The sequence below is a fragment of the Phytophthora infestans genome, genomic scaffold, assembly GCF_000142945.1.
Source record: "Phytophthora infestans T30-4 supercont1.13 genomic scaffold, whole genome shotgun sequence".
In the NCBI taxonomy this organism is placed as follows: Eukaryota; Oomycota; class Peronosporomycetes; order Peronosporales; family Peronosporaceae; genus Phytophthora; species Phytophthora infestans.
The window spans coordinates 1,676,968-1,691,506 of NW_003303746.1; positions in this window are offsets into that span (position 1 = coordinate 1,676,968).

The window sequence follows — 14,539 nt, forward strand, 5'->3', positions numbered from 1 at the left end:
GGGACGCAAGCGTGTTTCCGGAACTGGTAGAAGACCCAGAACGTTCGAGCGTGTATCTGTCGATTACAAGCACAAGCTTAACGTTCTCAACTTCCTCGATACTGCAGCCGGAACTGGCGACGCTATCACCAAGTTCTACCCAAATGTCGATGACCCGAAGGAAAAGAAGCAGAAGCAACGTCAATTTTGGTCTTCGCAAAAATCTCGTCCACTAATTAAATACATGTGCAGTCACGGCAAGGGGCACTACAAGAATGCGCGCAAGCTAGGAGACGCGATTATTCTACCCGACGGCGCTGAGCAGTATCTCGTGACGTGGATAAACTTTTGAGGCGCGAAGGTTGCCCCGTGTCAGCTTAAATGCTGAAATTCAAAGCGTTAGAGGCTGCTAAGGAGAGAGGTTTGCCTAACGGTCTCTTTTACGCCTCCCACTTCTGGCGGAAACACTTCATGCGTCAAAACAAGCTATCTATTCGCTGTCGGACTCGACAAGGCCAGACTACGCCGGAAGATGCCCGGCTGAGTTTCGAAAGGAGGTTCGCGAGCTTATCGCTAAGCAAAAACATCTCCGTGGTCCTCAATGCAGATCAGACCTCTGTGTATTACGAGTATTTACCGACAAAAACCATTATTGCAACTGGCGCAAGAACCGTGTGGCTGAAGTGCGCAGGCAAGGACAAAGAGAGAGCTACCCTGATGCTTTTGGCAGACTGGCACGGAAAGAAGTACCCACCAATTGTCATTTTTAAGGCTAACGTAGCGAAAAACTTGGAGAAGCAGAAGAAAAACGAGTCCACTCAAAACGGTTTCGGACCAGAGCTGTGGCCCAAGATGAACAACTTGCAGAAAAAGCATGGTTGTCAGATATACGGCAACCCTACGGCTTGGTGGAATGCAGGCATCTCTTTGAAGTTCTTGGAGTACCATTTCGCCAGCAGGCCGAACTTGGAGGATAAGATCTTGCTTCTTTGGGACGACTTCTCGGGTCATTGGACCCCAGAAGTCGTCGAATATGCCGCATCGCTTAACATTATTCTGAAGAAGGTACCTCCGAGGTACACATACGTCTGCCAGCCCGCGGACGTGGTTTGGAATCAGCCATTCAAGAGTACGCTACGGAACTACTGGGTTGACAGCTTCGAAAGCAGATTGCGGACCACCATGCATTGGAGGTGGGGCAGGCGGCACAACGGTTAGCAATCGTAGCACGCGTCGATGCACAGGCAAGGTCCGAAATGCAAGACGTCGCTAGAGATCGCGTTGATGAATCCGGAAGGAAGAACCCAATTCAGCATTTAGAGTTACGCCACCCAGACGTGACGACATTGTAGCATGGGCTTGCTCGGCTTGGAACAAGTTGACAACTGCCACAATTATAGGTGGGTTTTCCAGAGTTGGCATCCTCTGTGACAATCGGGTTGCGGATGTCAGCGCGGTGCAGAGCGACACCAGTGTTGACAAACTTGTTGACAAACTCCGTTACTTGGGGGCCATACAAGGCAAGGACGTTGGATTTGAGCAGGATCTCCACAGCGACAATGGCCTCCACAGCGACAATGAGGACAATTAAGAGGTAAAACGTAGTCAAATTGTACAATTGATAGGTAAATCGTAGTCACGCACAAGCTAAATCGTAGTGTCTTACCCTTTTCACGTTACTGCTTCTTCCAAGTTCTCTTAGGACACAGGCGTAAATTACAAAGTACTTTTAGCTCTTAGCCAATAAAAGATGTCTATTTAATTTAGGCTCCGGGTTTCCAAAGTCAAGTCATTCTTCGGTAACGAAAAATGTAACTTCATTTTGTATAATTTCGCTTTTCTGATATCGTAGTACACCATTTTTAGAGAATGCAAATACATGTATTAATAATACTGCATAGTAATACTACTAGTGGTACACTATTCGACAACCGTCGAGCGTGCCACGAGAGAAGTATTTCTGTTTGGTGCTCGACTTGTATGTAGGCGAAAATAACCCGATTTCGAAGCATGTGATGTGTGGTAACATGGTTGCGATGATCATCCGTGACTATGATGATACAACTTCATAAAAGATCATCAGATTCCCCACTGCCCACAAGGATCATCAGAGCTCATCCCTTATGTAGTTACAACACCTTGTTGGAGAAGAGCAACTGTGGCACGCTAATAGTGATACCAAGTGTACTTCTCTACTACGGGTCAAACGAAAAGAGCTTTCCTGGGAACGCTTCGTCGTACGCATTGTAGTACGCGCGCCAAATGTTAGCGTTGGGGCTGCTGGTCGACTCGAGCTTCAAAACAGTCTTGAAAAGGTCGTCAGGCGTGAGCTTATCGGCCATCCAGTGCTTGAACTGAGATTGCTGCAAGTTGTTGGCGATCTTCGCCGTATTTTCATCCGATGCCTTCGTTGCAGATTGAAGCATTGCGGCTAGTTTTTCGTCGCCGTAGTTCTTGGTAAGCGTCTTGATGATGCTTGTCTGAGCGAACGGGAATTCCTTATTGAACCCTTCCATGTATTTCACCCACCTGCTTAGCAATGGATTGGTCAGCAGATCGGCTCCGGCCTCGTCGAGTCTCATTATGGTGAAGATGTGTTGTGGGTGTGTTGGTCGGTCCAGCCACCGTGGCATCAGCTCGTCCAGATACTGCAGGGTCCTGGGGTTGTTGATATTGTCCGCGGAGCTGATCATCTTGGTTAAGCCGTCCTCTTTAAAAAACTGTATCAGGATGTCCAGTTCTTTGATGTTTTTCTCGTTCTTCTGGTTATAAGCTTTCAGGAAACTGGTCCAAGTGGCGAACTGTGGGCTGCCCAGAAAATCGTCAGCTTTATCGTTGAGCTTCAGCGTCTCAAAGATGCTGTTCGGACTGGACTTAAGAGAGATCCAACGCTTCAGTTGTGCTTCCTCCAGTTTCGCGATCTCTTTTGTTTGGGAGTTCTTCGCCGCCGAAGCTAGAATTGTAGCCACTTAATCGACGCCATATTTAATCGACATTGTAGAAGCAACTGCTTCGTCTGGATCATTCTTGCTGCTCTTGATGACATATACGGCCCAGTCCTTCCACTGTTGACTCTCGAAGAGGTTACCCGTCGCTTTTTCCACCTCCAGAGCTTTGAAGGCTTCACTGGTATCCATAGGCTTCTTTGCCTTCAGCATCTCACTAACCTTTGGGCTTAGGCTCACGTTCTTGATCAGTTTATCAATGGGAGTCCAGCCGGTTTCTCTTTTCCAAAAGTTCTTGAGCAAATCATCGAGGTAAGGAATGCCGTCTAAAATTCCTCTCTCCTCGCTATCAAAACTCGGCGTGTGGGCTCTTTGACCTCTCCTCGAAGAAACGCCAGTCCGGCCCAAAAGTGAGCGAATGGGCGTAAGTTGATGTGGTTCTCGAGGAGTCCGGCCTAGCCAACTCAGCGTGTGCAGATGTAGCTAGGACTCCGACTAGTACTGCAATATAGTGAACGCGCATGGCAGACGTATGTTGGGCTTTGTCGTGTCTTCTAGGACTGGCAGAGGGATAGCCCTCGAGAGACCACGTTTCCGAAGTGAGCACTTATTTTCTTCCCGATGTGCCAATCCCGTGATAGCAGCATGGCCGCCAGCTGGTTGCTGGCACTGCCACTGGCAGCGAAATCGACAGGCAACCGCTGCCTTGTATTTGAATTATCGTCGCTGCAACGATAATTCAAATACAAGTACATGGACTGTACTTTAGACGTAAAAATGACGTTTAGGGTTTTTACACAAACCGCAAAGAGCACGTCGGATTGTACTAGCATTGCTAGTGATAGCTCTGTATAGCTTACCGGTATCTGGACATGTGCAAGTGTAACGTATTGCAACTATAATACTAGAAAAACAATCTTAAATTTATTAATAGTACTGTTACGATAATTTTTCAGGTTGTCGTCGCTACGCAACATATACGGATAATACAGTAGACCATGCTGCAAAGGCAATCCGAAAACAGATTGAGAGAAAGATTACATCGGTAATGGCTATACCGTAAGCAATTTTCTTTCTGAAAAATAACCTGGTCCGGTAAGGCGTTTTGTATATTTATTAGATTAAATAGCACAAATTTTAAGAGCTGCGATTATTTCGATATTTCGGGCTCCGCAAATAAAATCGGAGCCAAACTGACGAAGCTACAGACCAAAATGCCTTTCAGGCTGGCACAAAGTATAAGATTAAAGGCGTTCTTTTGCGTTTTAGCTGAAAATAGGCGTTTGTTCCAAGCTGTTGACATGCAGTGCTCTTGCACGCAGCTAAAAGTGCCAGCCGATGCAGTTTAACGTAAATCGTATTGTATTAAAAGCTCGCAAAAAAACAAGTCACCATGATAAACATTCTGACCGTAAGATTTGTTCTTTAAAAAGCAAATTTCCAGCTGCGATTCAGCGTTAGGATTGGTTGATAAAAAAGCAGATCGTCTACTGTATTTGTGTCGCATTGAGACCAAGAGGTATTCACTCGCACTGCGAGTGCACCTCGAAACGCTTGGTACAGTACCCAGCATTTACATGTACAATACTGTACATCTATTTTTTTCCTTACATAAAAGTATGGCGACGGAAAATTAGGCACAGTATAAGAAGCTGAAAATGTAGCAAAATCACGAGGGGGGCACAGTCCATCCAAATGAAATGTACTTCTCCGGTCCAGAAAAGAATTAACAGTTAGTTTTCTATAAAAAAAACTCGCATGTGTGATTGGTCAATGTCCATACTGAGATGGAGACAATTGGTTTAAATGAGTTCATATGAGGATTTGTATGCACACGGATTGAGAGTAATTGACGCGAAAATGGATTCAATTGCTTTTAGTGATATACCACTAGGTTAAGCTCTGTTTGCGCTTTTTCTAGTATATTTTAAAGCTTAGTTCTGATTATTTTTTACGTCAAAGCGAAAAAAAACTCCACACCTCCGTAAATTGATAGTTTAAATGGTCAGGTATTGACAAAATTGGCGGGAATGCTGACGCTACGTAAGTAGAGCTTTCAGACTAGCTCAACCACGGCTCCCTTGGAGCTGTACGACCGAAGTTTTCTCCAATTTAAAGAACTGTTAATGCTTTTTCGGACCAGACTAGTACGGCATCAACAACAAGAGACGTCATTCGGACGATGCTCGCTGTAAAATAGGACAAATCCTTAGCTCCTAGTCTAACCCTTTCGCGAGGAGCACATATAAGCCCATTTTTTCTATACTATACAGGTCAAGTCAATAAGAGCTAAAAGAGCGCAAAATTCGCCCTTTAAGGTATTGGTAAAGACGGGGATGGTGTGCAAATCAAGCTTGATGCAGTTTGATGTGGTGTATTTTGCCCTAAAAGGGCGAATTTTGCGCCCTTTAAGGTAGCATTATGTTTGGCTAATAAGTGAGCACTCAGACAACTCGAGGTCGATTCTATTATGATTGGTCAAAACAATTCGGTACAGCGTACCACCGCTGAAATATAACGGCGAAACTTACGAAGATATTCGCGCTACTGACCGTTTTCTGGATGATGACTTGTCGAAGGATGATGCCCACGCTGCTGCAGCTTCCGAAGCTCGCGCCATTATGTAGTATTGTGGTGTTGACCGGCGAGATCATGCCGCTGGTTTCCCGCGATAACATGTAAGCCGCTATACATTTGTGGGTGCTTTTGGAGATGCTGTTTCAAGCGTCACCTTTAGTTTTGAAGCTATAGGTGCTCAAGGTTCCGATTTGAGCGTGTAGAACACTAGGTTGCATATGTGTCTATTCCAGTATGGCCGGCGATGGTGTAACTACAACGCAGTGCAGTGGTGCATAAATCTTATGCTTTGTATTTGAATGTGGCATTTTGTATACTAGAATTGCCGCGCAAACTTGGCGCCCAAATTATGGAGCTACCCCAAAAAATTATTGCTTCTTTGTTTGAATGTATATAAAAAAACAAGTCGTGATGGAATATATGTATTTATGTACCCTTATACTCTCCACGAATAGGCGACGCGTATCAGCCGTCCATCCGTCCCCGCCCTCATTTAAAAATCAAGCAGAAAATGTCGGAAGTGCCGCGTGGCCAAAAGCACAGCCATGAAGGCACGGATATGGCAAGGAAGCGGCGACGCGTGCGTACCGGTAGCGAGGAGGCACCTGATGAGACAGCGAGCAGCCTCGGGGGCGTTGCTGTGTTCAACAGCGAGTGGCGAGTGTTGGAAAAGGCCGGGTGGACGTCCAAGCAGTCTTCTACCAAGTCTTTGGACACACGCTACATATACATTCGGCCTGGAAGGCGACACGACGGCGAAGAGGGGACTGACTACCTACTTGGAGAAATGGCCGTCCTAAGGTACATTGCGAAGACGCGCCTCCTCGAAGTCGGTGCTGAAGAAGGTATTGAAGGCGGAGGCCGAACTGAGGGGTGCTGAAGACGCCGTGGTCTAATTGTGTTTTGTTTTGCTTTTGATATAGGCACCAGCGCTGCCAACGACGATGAAAGAGGCGAGTGCGGCGATCTTGGAGTAGGTGCAGCTCCCGGTGAGGCGGCAGCGGTCGGCCGTGCCGCCGATATGGGTGCTGGTGTTCCGGCAGCCGGCGCCGGTGCCGCGCGTGGAGCGAGAGGAGGGCGTGGAGCTCGGATAGGGCGTGGCACCTCACGAGCAGCGAGCGGCGGAAGCGCTGAAGGTGTGGGTTAGGCAGTGACGGTGGTGCGGCTCTAGTTACTAACTGTGTGCATTGTTGTTGGTGCAAGGTGGAACGTTTGGCGATGCTGCGATGGCTGATGTCTGCCGTGCTGGTGCTATGGGTGCTGATGTTCTAGCAGCCGGCGCCGGTGCCGCGCGTGGAGCGAGAGGAGGGCGTGGAGCTCGGAGAGGACGTGGCACCTCACGAACAGCGAGTGGCGGAAGCGCTGAAGGTGTGGGTTAGGCAGTGACGGTGGTGCGGTTCTAGTTACTAACTGTGTGCATTGTTGTTGGTGCAGGTGGAACTTTTGGCGATGATGCGATGGCTGATGTCGGCCGTGCCGGTGCCGCGCGTGGAGCGGGAGGAGGGCCTGGAGCTCGGGGAGGGCGTGGAACCCGCGGCGGTCGTGGAACCCGAGGAGGGGGTGGAACTCGAGGATGGCGCGGAGCTAAAGGAGGGCGTGGAGGCCCTCGAGCCACGAACGCTGCCAGCACTGAAGGTGGCGGCAGTGCAGTTGGTGTTGTCGACTTAGCCGTCAGAGCCGGGCATGTAACGCTAGCAGTGCGAGAAGGACTTGGTGCACAAGGAGGGCATGGGGGCCGAGGAGCTCTTGAAGTTCCGCGAATCACTAGCGGCCCAATATCCGAAGGTGTGTTTATGAGTTTGGTATTGGTTTTAACCACAACGTAACAATCTGTTTGTTGGTACTGCAGACGCACGGGGCCGTGATGTTGGTGGAACTACGGTGCAGACAGTCAGTACTGGTCGCGAGATCCAAGGCCAAATTGCTGTAGGCCTAGAATCACCACAACCAGGGCGCGCAGCACCAACTGAGACAGCAACTCCTACACGTACGCCTCCCGTCATGCTGCAGGATGTCTACGTGGACAAGCTAGTTGCATTTTCGCCCGAAAAAGATCGATGGATGAAAGCAAAGGTCTACAGACCAATTGGCAGGGCGTACATTATTGGTCGTGTGTATCGCCTAGTCAAAAAAGGGAAGAACGCTTCGCTGTTCCAGATTCGATGGCTAGACAGTCAGTTCCAGAGCGCTGTGGAGCATATCAGCGTTGGGATGGTGCAGGTTGGCATCAAAAACTACACTGTGCTTCCACGAGTAAAGAACCCGGATTGGAGAATCCTCGTACGTCCCGATCCCACCGATGATATCGACTTTGAGGAAAATGATTCAGATTGCGAAGAAGAAGAAGTACTTGAAGCTTTCGATCCGACTGAGTTACTTCCAACCAGCCTCGCTAAAGTTGAAGCAATCAGAAGCATGCGCTTTGTTCCGTCTGGAGAAGTTCAGATGCTTTCGTATCTGTACAAGCACGGTGATGGATCGACACGAAGCTACTTGCGACCTGAGTTTAAACATTTGTTTGAGCATTCTGCCAGTTCCAGCTTCTTTGCCTACATACCGCTTTACTTTTGGCGTCAAGTGCTGCATGAAACTAACAAGTACGCCGTGGTGAACGGCATTGGGCTGGCGAACCAGTTCACACTTGACGAGCTCATGATTTTCCTGGGCATTCTATTCTTCATGGCAACGAACGATAAAGGCGAGTACGCAAATTACTGGGGTCTACAAGCGGAGGATCTAATTTTTGGTGGTGTTACAACTTCGCTTGATGGCATCATGACGCTGCATCGCTTCAAGCTACTGCGGCGATGTCTGAGCTTCAATGCGGTCCCTAACACACTAGATCAAGATGCTGCAGCTCGCATCCGACCTCTTCTAAACCTGCTAAAGATCAATGGTGGTAAGTATATTCGCGCTGGTCGAGATGTTGCGCTAGATGAAGCAAGTGTTGCGTGTCGTTCGCGTCAAGGTCGCCACATGATCGTGTATAATCCCATGAAGCCTACTGGGAAATATCATTTCCGGCTGTACATGGTGTGCTGCTCTAATACGTGGGTCGCGCTGAATTACAAACTTCACTGCAACCGAAGCGACATTGTGGTGAATGGCTTTTTCAGAAATAAGAGAATGGGCCTGACGCGGGGTCACTATCCCGAATCAGTGACAATTTCAAGTGATTAGAGAGGATTTGGGTTGGCTGGCACGGATGCAAGTTGCCTGTGGTGGATTAGCCCGAGCAGCACCCCGTATGGAATGACAATGGATCTGATATGAGCGATGTACGAGAAGGCAAGATCCACCAAGACTTACCTCGGATCCACCCTTACCTGGATTCACTTAAATGGATATGGGATATACTATACAAGAGTGGATCGAGTGTGGATCCTATGAAGGAAGGATGGTCGGTGCCCTCTGAAGGTGGATCTAGTAGCCACGGCTAATGAAGAGTCAAGATCCACCGCGAGGTACCCCGGATCCCATACTTCCGAGTTCGGATCCAAGGAGGGAGGATCCCGCCTGGAGGGACCTGGATCCAGGGTATAGGGATGATGGATACAGTGGATCTCGAACTTTAGTGGGACAATGGAGATCACAGACGGTCGCGAGATGATGTTGGATGATGGGAGAGCTCAGATCGACGACGAGTGCAAACTTACAGTGAAGTGGATCCAAGCGACCTGGATCCGGATGAGTGTACCCATAATAGGGTGACCATGATGATTACGTCATGGATCCGGTGGATCTGAAGATAATACAGCTGGGATGATGGGTCAAGGGAAGAAGGGACATGCAGCCGAGCCTGGTAAGGGATTTAGCAGATGAAAGACATAGAAGGTAGAAATCCAGGCAGGTATAGGCTTAAATATCAATACAGACTCCAATTTGCACAGTGACACGCAAGTGCCTTCCTGCCCTCAAGAACCGGAACTACATTGGCCGTACGAGCTCCGAGAAGGTTGGGAATTGCGAATCTAGTGTTGGTAGTGATAACTGGATAATACATTGGCCAGATCCTACAACCTAGTGAGCTTTTCCTTTACTTGTGCAGATCCGACAGGTTAACCGAATTTACTACTTGGTCGGTTACACCCTAGGGGCTCTCAACTTTCAAGATCCCGTCACAGGAGGCGGCAAGTACGACGCAAAGGAACTACAAAGGCAAGGGAACACACCCGGCAACCCTACGGCCAGATCCACGATCTAGGCCCCGGATCCGTAAGCTCGAATATTCGCTTAGGATTCGGAACAATCTACGGACGCAGAGTGAAGATTTTCCACTGCTGCTCCACCCCATCCCCACGTCTCGCCAAGACACTCAAGCTTCACCACTTGAACTCTTCGGAAGTTACCGAGAGAGCAAGATCCCGCCCTACCGACGGGTACACAAGGTGAGGAAAGTTCAGCAGAACACGGATCATCGGGGGACCCCTCCGTTAGTCGGTGTCTGGGTGCAATTGGTAAGCTGGATCCGGCAATCTCGCAGATTTTGCTGATCCCGCTACACCACAATGGTGCGCGTGCCCGGACCTTTTGGTGACTCGGGATTTCACCGTGAGTCCCAAGAAGATGCTCAAGTGAAGATTGAGCCAGGGGAAGAGGCGTCGTCGGAGGTCGGATCGACGAAGACGCTGCTGAATGAAACAAGATCCGCGGATCGATGGAGTTTTGGGAGGAACTCTGTCGACGGAAGAGAGGTGGATCCGGATCCGGATCTAGAAGAGAAACCTCTCTATCCTCCCCATGTCCCCTCGGGGACCCCTGTGGATCTTGACGCAAGTCAAGATCCGCTAACAAAACAAGGGAAAGTGAACGCGAAACGGTATGAATTTGCAGATTCACCGGTTAAGCCAACATCGTACCTAAACCCAAGCCCGCTAGTCGAAGAAACGAGAAAGAAGACGAAGATGAGTAAGACTACGCGGAAGAAGATGCAAGCTCCAGAGTCGGAAGAAGACCAAGCTGGATCCAGGTCAAGCTGGTCCGACAAGGATCTCGAGTTTGTGTATCGCCACCAAGCTTTACGCGACTTCCTGCATCAAGACCCTGTCATGCAGATCCTGAATCCACGACAGATCGAAGATCCAAGGGAACCGGTGAGAGCACCAACGAAAACGGCGAACAAGTTGGTGGCAGTCAAGGATCTATTACGTTTGCTTACGGAGTCAGGCATCGTAGCTGGTGTGTTCGACGCAGAGGATATCTTCGGGCTAGATCTGGATCTCATAGCATCCGCGACGCAGGACCTCTTTGCCAGAGTTAAGGCCATCACCGGAGAAAGGTCGCGCACTATGGATCCAGTGTCATCGCCGAGGATCAGCCAAGCTGCGTCCTCGAACTACGAATCCGCCGCTGAGGATGAGTCAGACACGTCGTCCGAGCCACGACGCATGACTTTAGGACCCTCCGGAGCATCCATGCTGGAAGCGCGGGCGAGGATCCGAGGACAGGAAGCCCCTGTGAACGTGAAGGCTCGGGATCTAGTACGCCCTACCCGTGATCTGACACAATCCAGCCAGGATCGAGCCAGATCCGGCAAGAAGCCAGTGGGATTATCGTCAGATCGGGCTCAAGGTAATCGCCTCACGGAACCTGTCTCGCCAGTGGACCAGAAGGCCACAGGCTCTTCCGACACTTCCTCGCGCACCCTGCAGCGGCACTTCGAAGCTGCGATGAGTCGTTTTCCTGGGCCGAACAGGGTATGAGAGCGCCCGTGCCACAAGTGCAAGTGCTCCACGAACATGGAGCACGGGACGTGGAGATGGAGTCAGTAGAGGGGGACAACTCCCATGATGAGTTCGACCCAGACGATCTGGATGGCCCATCCACTTCGGCAGCCGTGGTAGCAACGGCCACAGCCGGGGCAGGTGGATCGTCCATGATCCAGAGGGTACGGATCTCAGCTATATCGGACTTGAAGGAGTTCACGGGCAAGGATCAAGATGAGGACCGAGCGAGAACATGGATCAGCAAAGTCAAGTCGGCCCTCATGAGAGATCAAGCGTCGGATGCTGAGAAGTGTCTGACCTTTGCGGATCTGCTAGCGGGGCCAGCCAGGAACTGGTATCGGCAGCTGGGCAGATCGACCAGGAACAAGTGGCCAGATTTGCTGCGCAGTTTCCAGACCCAGTACTGTGGATTAGGAGTGTCGGTGGCACGACAATACTACCATGCTCGCCGCAGATCGGATGAATCCCCGTTGGAATATCTACATCGACTAAATGTGGCCGGTCTACGGGCCAAGCTGAAGATCAAGGATGGGGGATCCAAGGTACTGCGGGAACACGTGGATCATTTCATCGAGACGTTGGGAGATGTGGATCTGGCCGACAGGCTGACCCTGCTACGACTTCCCGACGCAGACGAGCTTGAAGAAGTACTGCGGGCGGTGGATCGCGCGAAACACCGCCAGAAGAAGGCGGCGGTCGGATCCGGCAAGTATCGCCAAAAGGCTCCGATGCCCACGGCCCCAGCTCGACGTGTCCACCAAGTCACGGCGCCTGACTCAGGAACTGAGTCAGGATCCGACGGTTCGGACTCCGACCCTGAAGATTACCGTCGAGTCTGTCTCACTGCGTCCAACGATCGAACGGCGAAGACCGGAGACAACTCTCGACCGAGGGATACCGTACCCGGGGACCGTGGGATGTACAGATCCCGAGATCTCATGGACGGGACAGCCCAGGTCAGGTGTTCGCAGTGCGGATCCCGGAAGCACACTGAATCTGGATGCTGGAAACATCTGGTCTGTGAGAAGTGTGGCAAGAAAGGTCATCCCGGAGATCATTGCTTCTACGTGTGTCGCGGGTGTGGCGAGATTCACGACGTCGGCAAGTGCCCGATGGAAGAATTCTACAACCAGATCCGCCAATGGTTTGATCCAGCCAAGCACAGAGGGATGTTGCCAGAAGTGGCCGAGAAGATGTTAAACTAGGCCGCTCGCCGGGTTAGAATCCGGAACGAGCCGAGCGTTCTAGGTATTGCATTTATGCATTTGTGAACAAGACTTCGCTAGATCCAGGTAGCAAGACCCTAGATCCAGTCGATAATACACGTGATCTACATGAAGTATCAGCTGCCAAGGTCTCTAGTTTGCGCCAAGTGGATGAGTTTTCCCAGATCCGAAGTCTCTTCAACCCTGGATCTACACAGAGGAGAGGCACGTGGTTATTGGGAGAAACGCCAGCATGGTCGATGGTTTGATCCTACCAAGGGTAAAGTCACTGCAGATCCACCTAAGGTCTGTCTGGTCACTGGATCCTATGGATCTGAGGATGTTGGATCCATGGATCTGCTAACAGGAGAGTCCCGTGGGTACTGGAAGTACCATGCCCCGGGAAAGTGGTTCAGACAAGCCAAGGTAGGGGGCAAGATCAACAATAAAAAGGCAATCCTACTCCTAGATAGTGGTGCCGAGGTGTCTATATTAGATACCGCCTTTGCTCGTAAGGTTGGGTGCCAAGTGGATGGGAGTCGGATCCAAGATTGTGTTGGGATTGGTGAAGGCGTGTACCGTACGAATGGGAGAACGCGGATCAAGATCACGCTGGCAGGTTGTTTGGTGTACTGGTTCGATATTTGGGTTGGAGATCTCGCTGGTCAAGACGCCATCCTCGGGATGGATTTCATGGTACCAGCCGGAGTGAGGTTGGATCTGGCTGATGGGACACTTTGTTTCCCTGATGAGATGCGGATCCAGCTCAGCGGACGGCGGCCGTTGTATGGAGCGAAGATGAGGATCATAAGGGCGGATACGACAACCTGGATCGAGCCCGGGGAAACCTGGGAGCTGCCAGATCGGTTAAAGAGGGTGGAACATGAGAAGCTGTGGGTCACTCGGGGCGATAAATGGGTACCTACCGTAATCCAAGGACCAGGTCAATCGCAATACCTCCAGGTCACGAACGTCAGCGACAAGAGATTATTACTGGACCATTATGAGGAGATCGGGCGATGCAAACCCAGCTGGGAGAGCTTCTTTTGCACCACCAAACTACTGTCGCCGACTTGCTTCTTTTGCTTGTCTACGCTTCCCACGTGCTCTTCCGACCACTGCATCGCTGTCACACCACCTCGCAGCTATTCGCCACCCACCGCCACCATGTTTTACTGCCTACCGTGTTTTATTTCGTCAGCTCACTTACTGCCTGCTGCTACCGCCTGACGGTAGTGTGCTGTTTTGTGCTGAACCTCTTGACTCTCTTTGACTGGCTGGATGGCTATGCTTTCCGATTGCTATTTGACTACTGTTAGCTCCGCCGGAACAGTGAGCCCATCCACTGTGGTCGCGCTAGATCCACTGCCCAGTGTCAAGGCCACTGCCAGGCTCGAAGCAGCGACCTGGACGGGGTCGCTTTGGCGGACCCCTTTTGTGCTTTCGAGAGCGTGCTAGTGACCTGTGCTGATGCGGCATGCATGATAGATTCGCGGTAGATCGTTTGGCAGCGTTCATTTATCGCTGGCGCGCGTCCAACTTTCTTGTCAGTTTGAATTGTGTTGGAAATGTTCAAAGGCTGGGTGGGTGCTAGACGAGGTGTGTGCGAGGCGCTAGCTGGTAAGAGGGCGTACGGCGGTGCGGTTTTGTGTGGTTGCGTGTGTACTCGTTGAGAATGCCGTTTTGGCAATGCGGTGCGGTGGTTAGCTTGTCGTGCTTCTCCTATAGCTCAGTTGGTAGAGCGTGCGGCTGTTAACCTCAAGGTCGCTGGTTCAAACCCAGCTGGGAGAGCTTCTTTTGCACCACCAAACTACTGTCGCCGACTTGCTTCTTTTTGTTGGCTACGCTTCCCACATGCTCTTCCGACCACTGCATCTCAGGTCTCACCCACCCTCGCAGCTATTTACCAGCCCACCGCCCCAATGTATTAACTGCCTACAGAGTTTTATTTCGTCAACTCCCTAACTTCCTTGTGCCACCCAGCCGAGGAAAATGTACTGGGATGTGCAAAACTGGTGACACACTGTCACTGTGACGAGTGGCTTATCCTTTCCGGATGGATAATATTGGTAACAGTGGAATCAGCCCGAAACAAAGGAACCCAGCC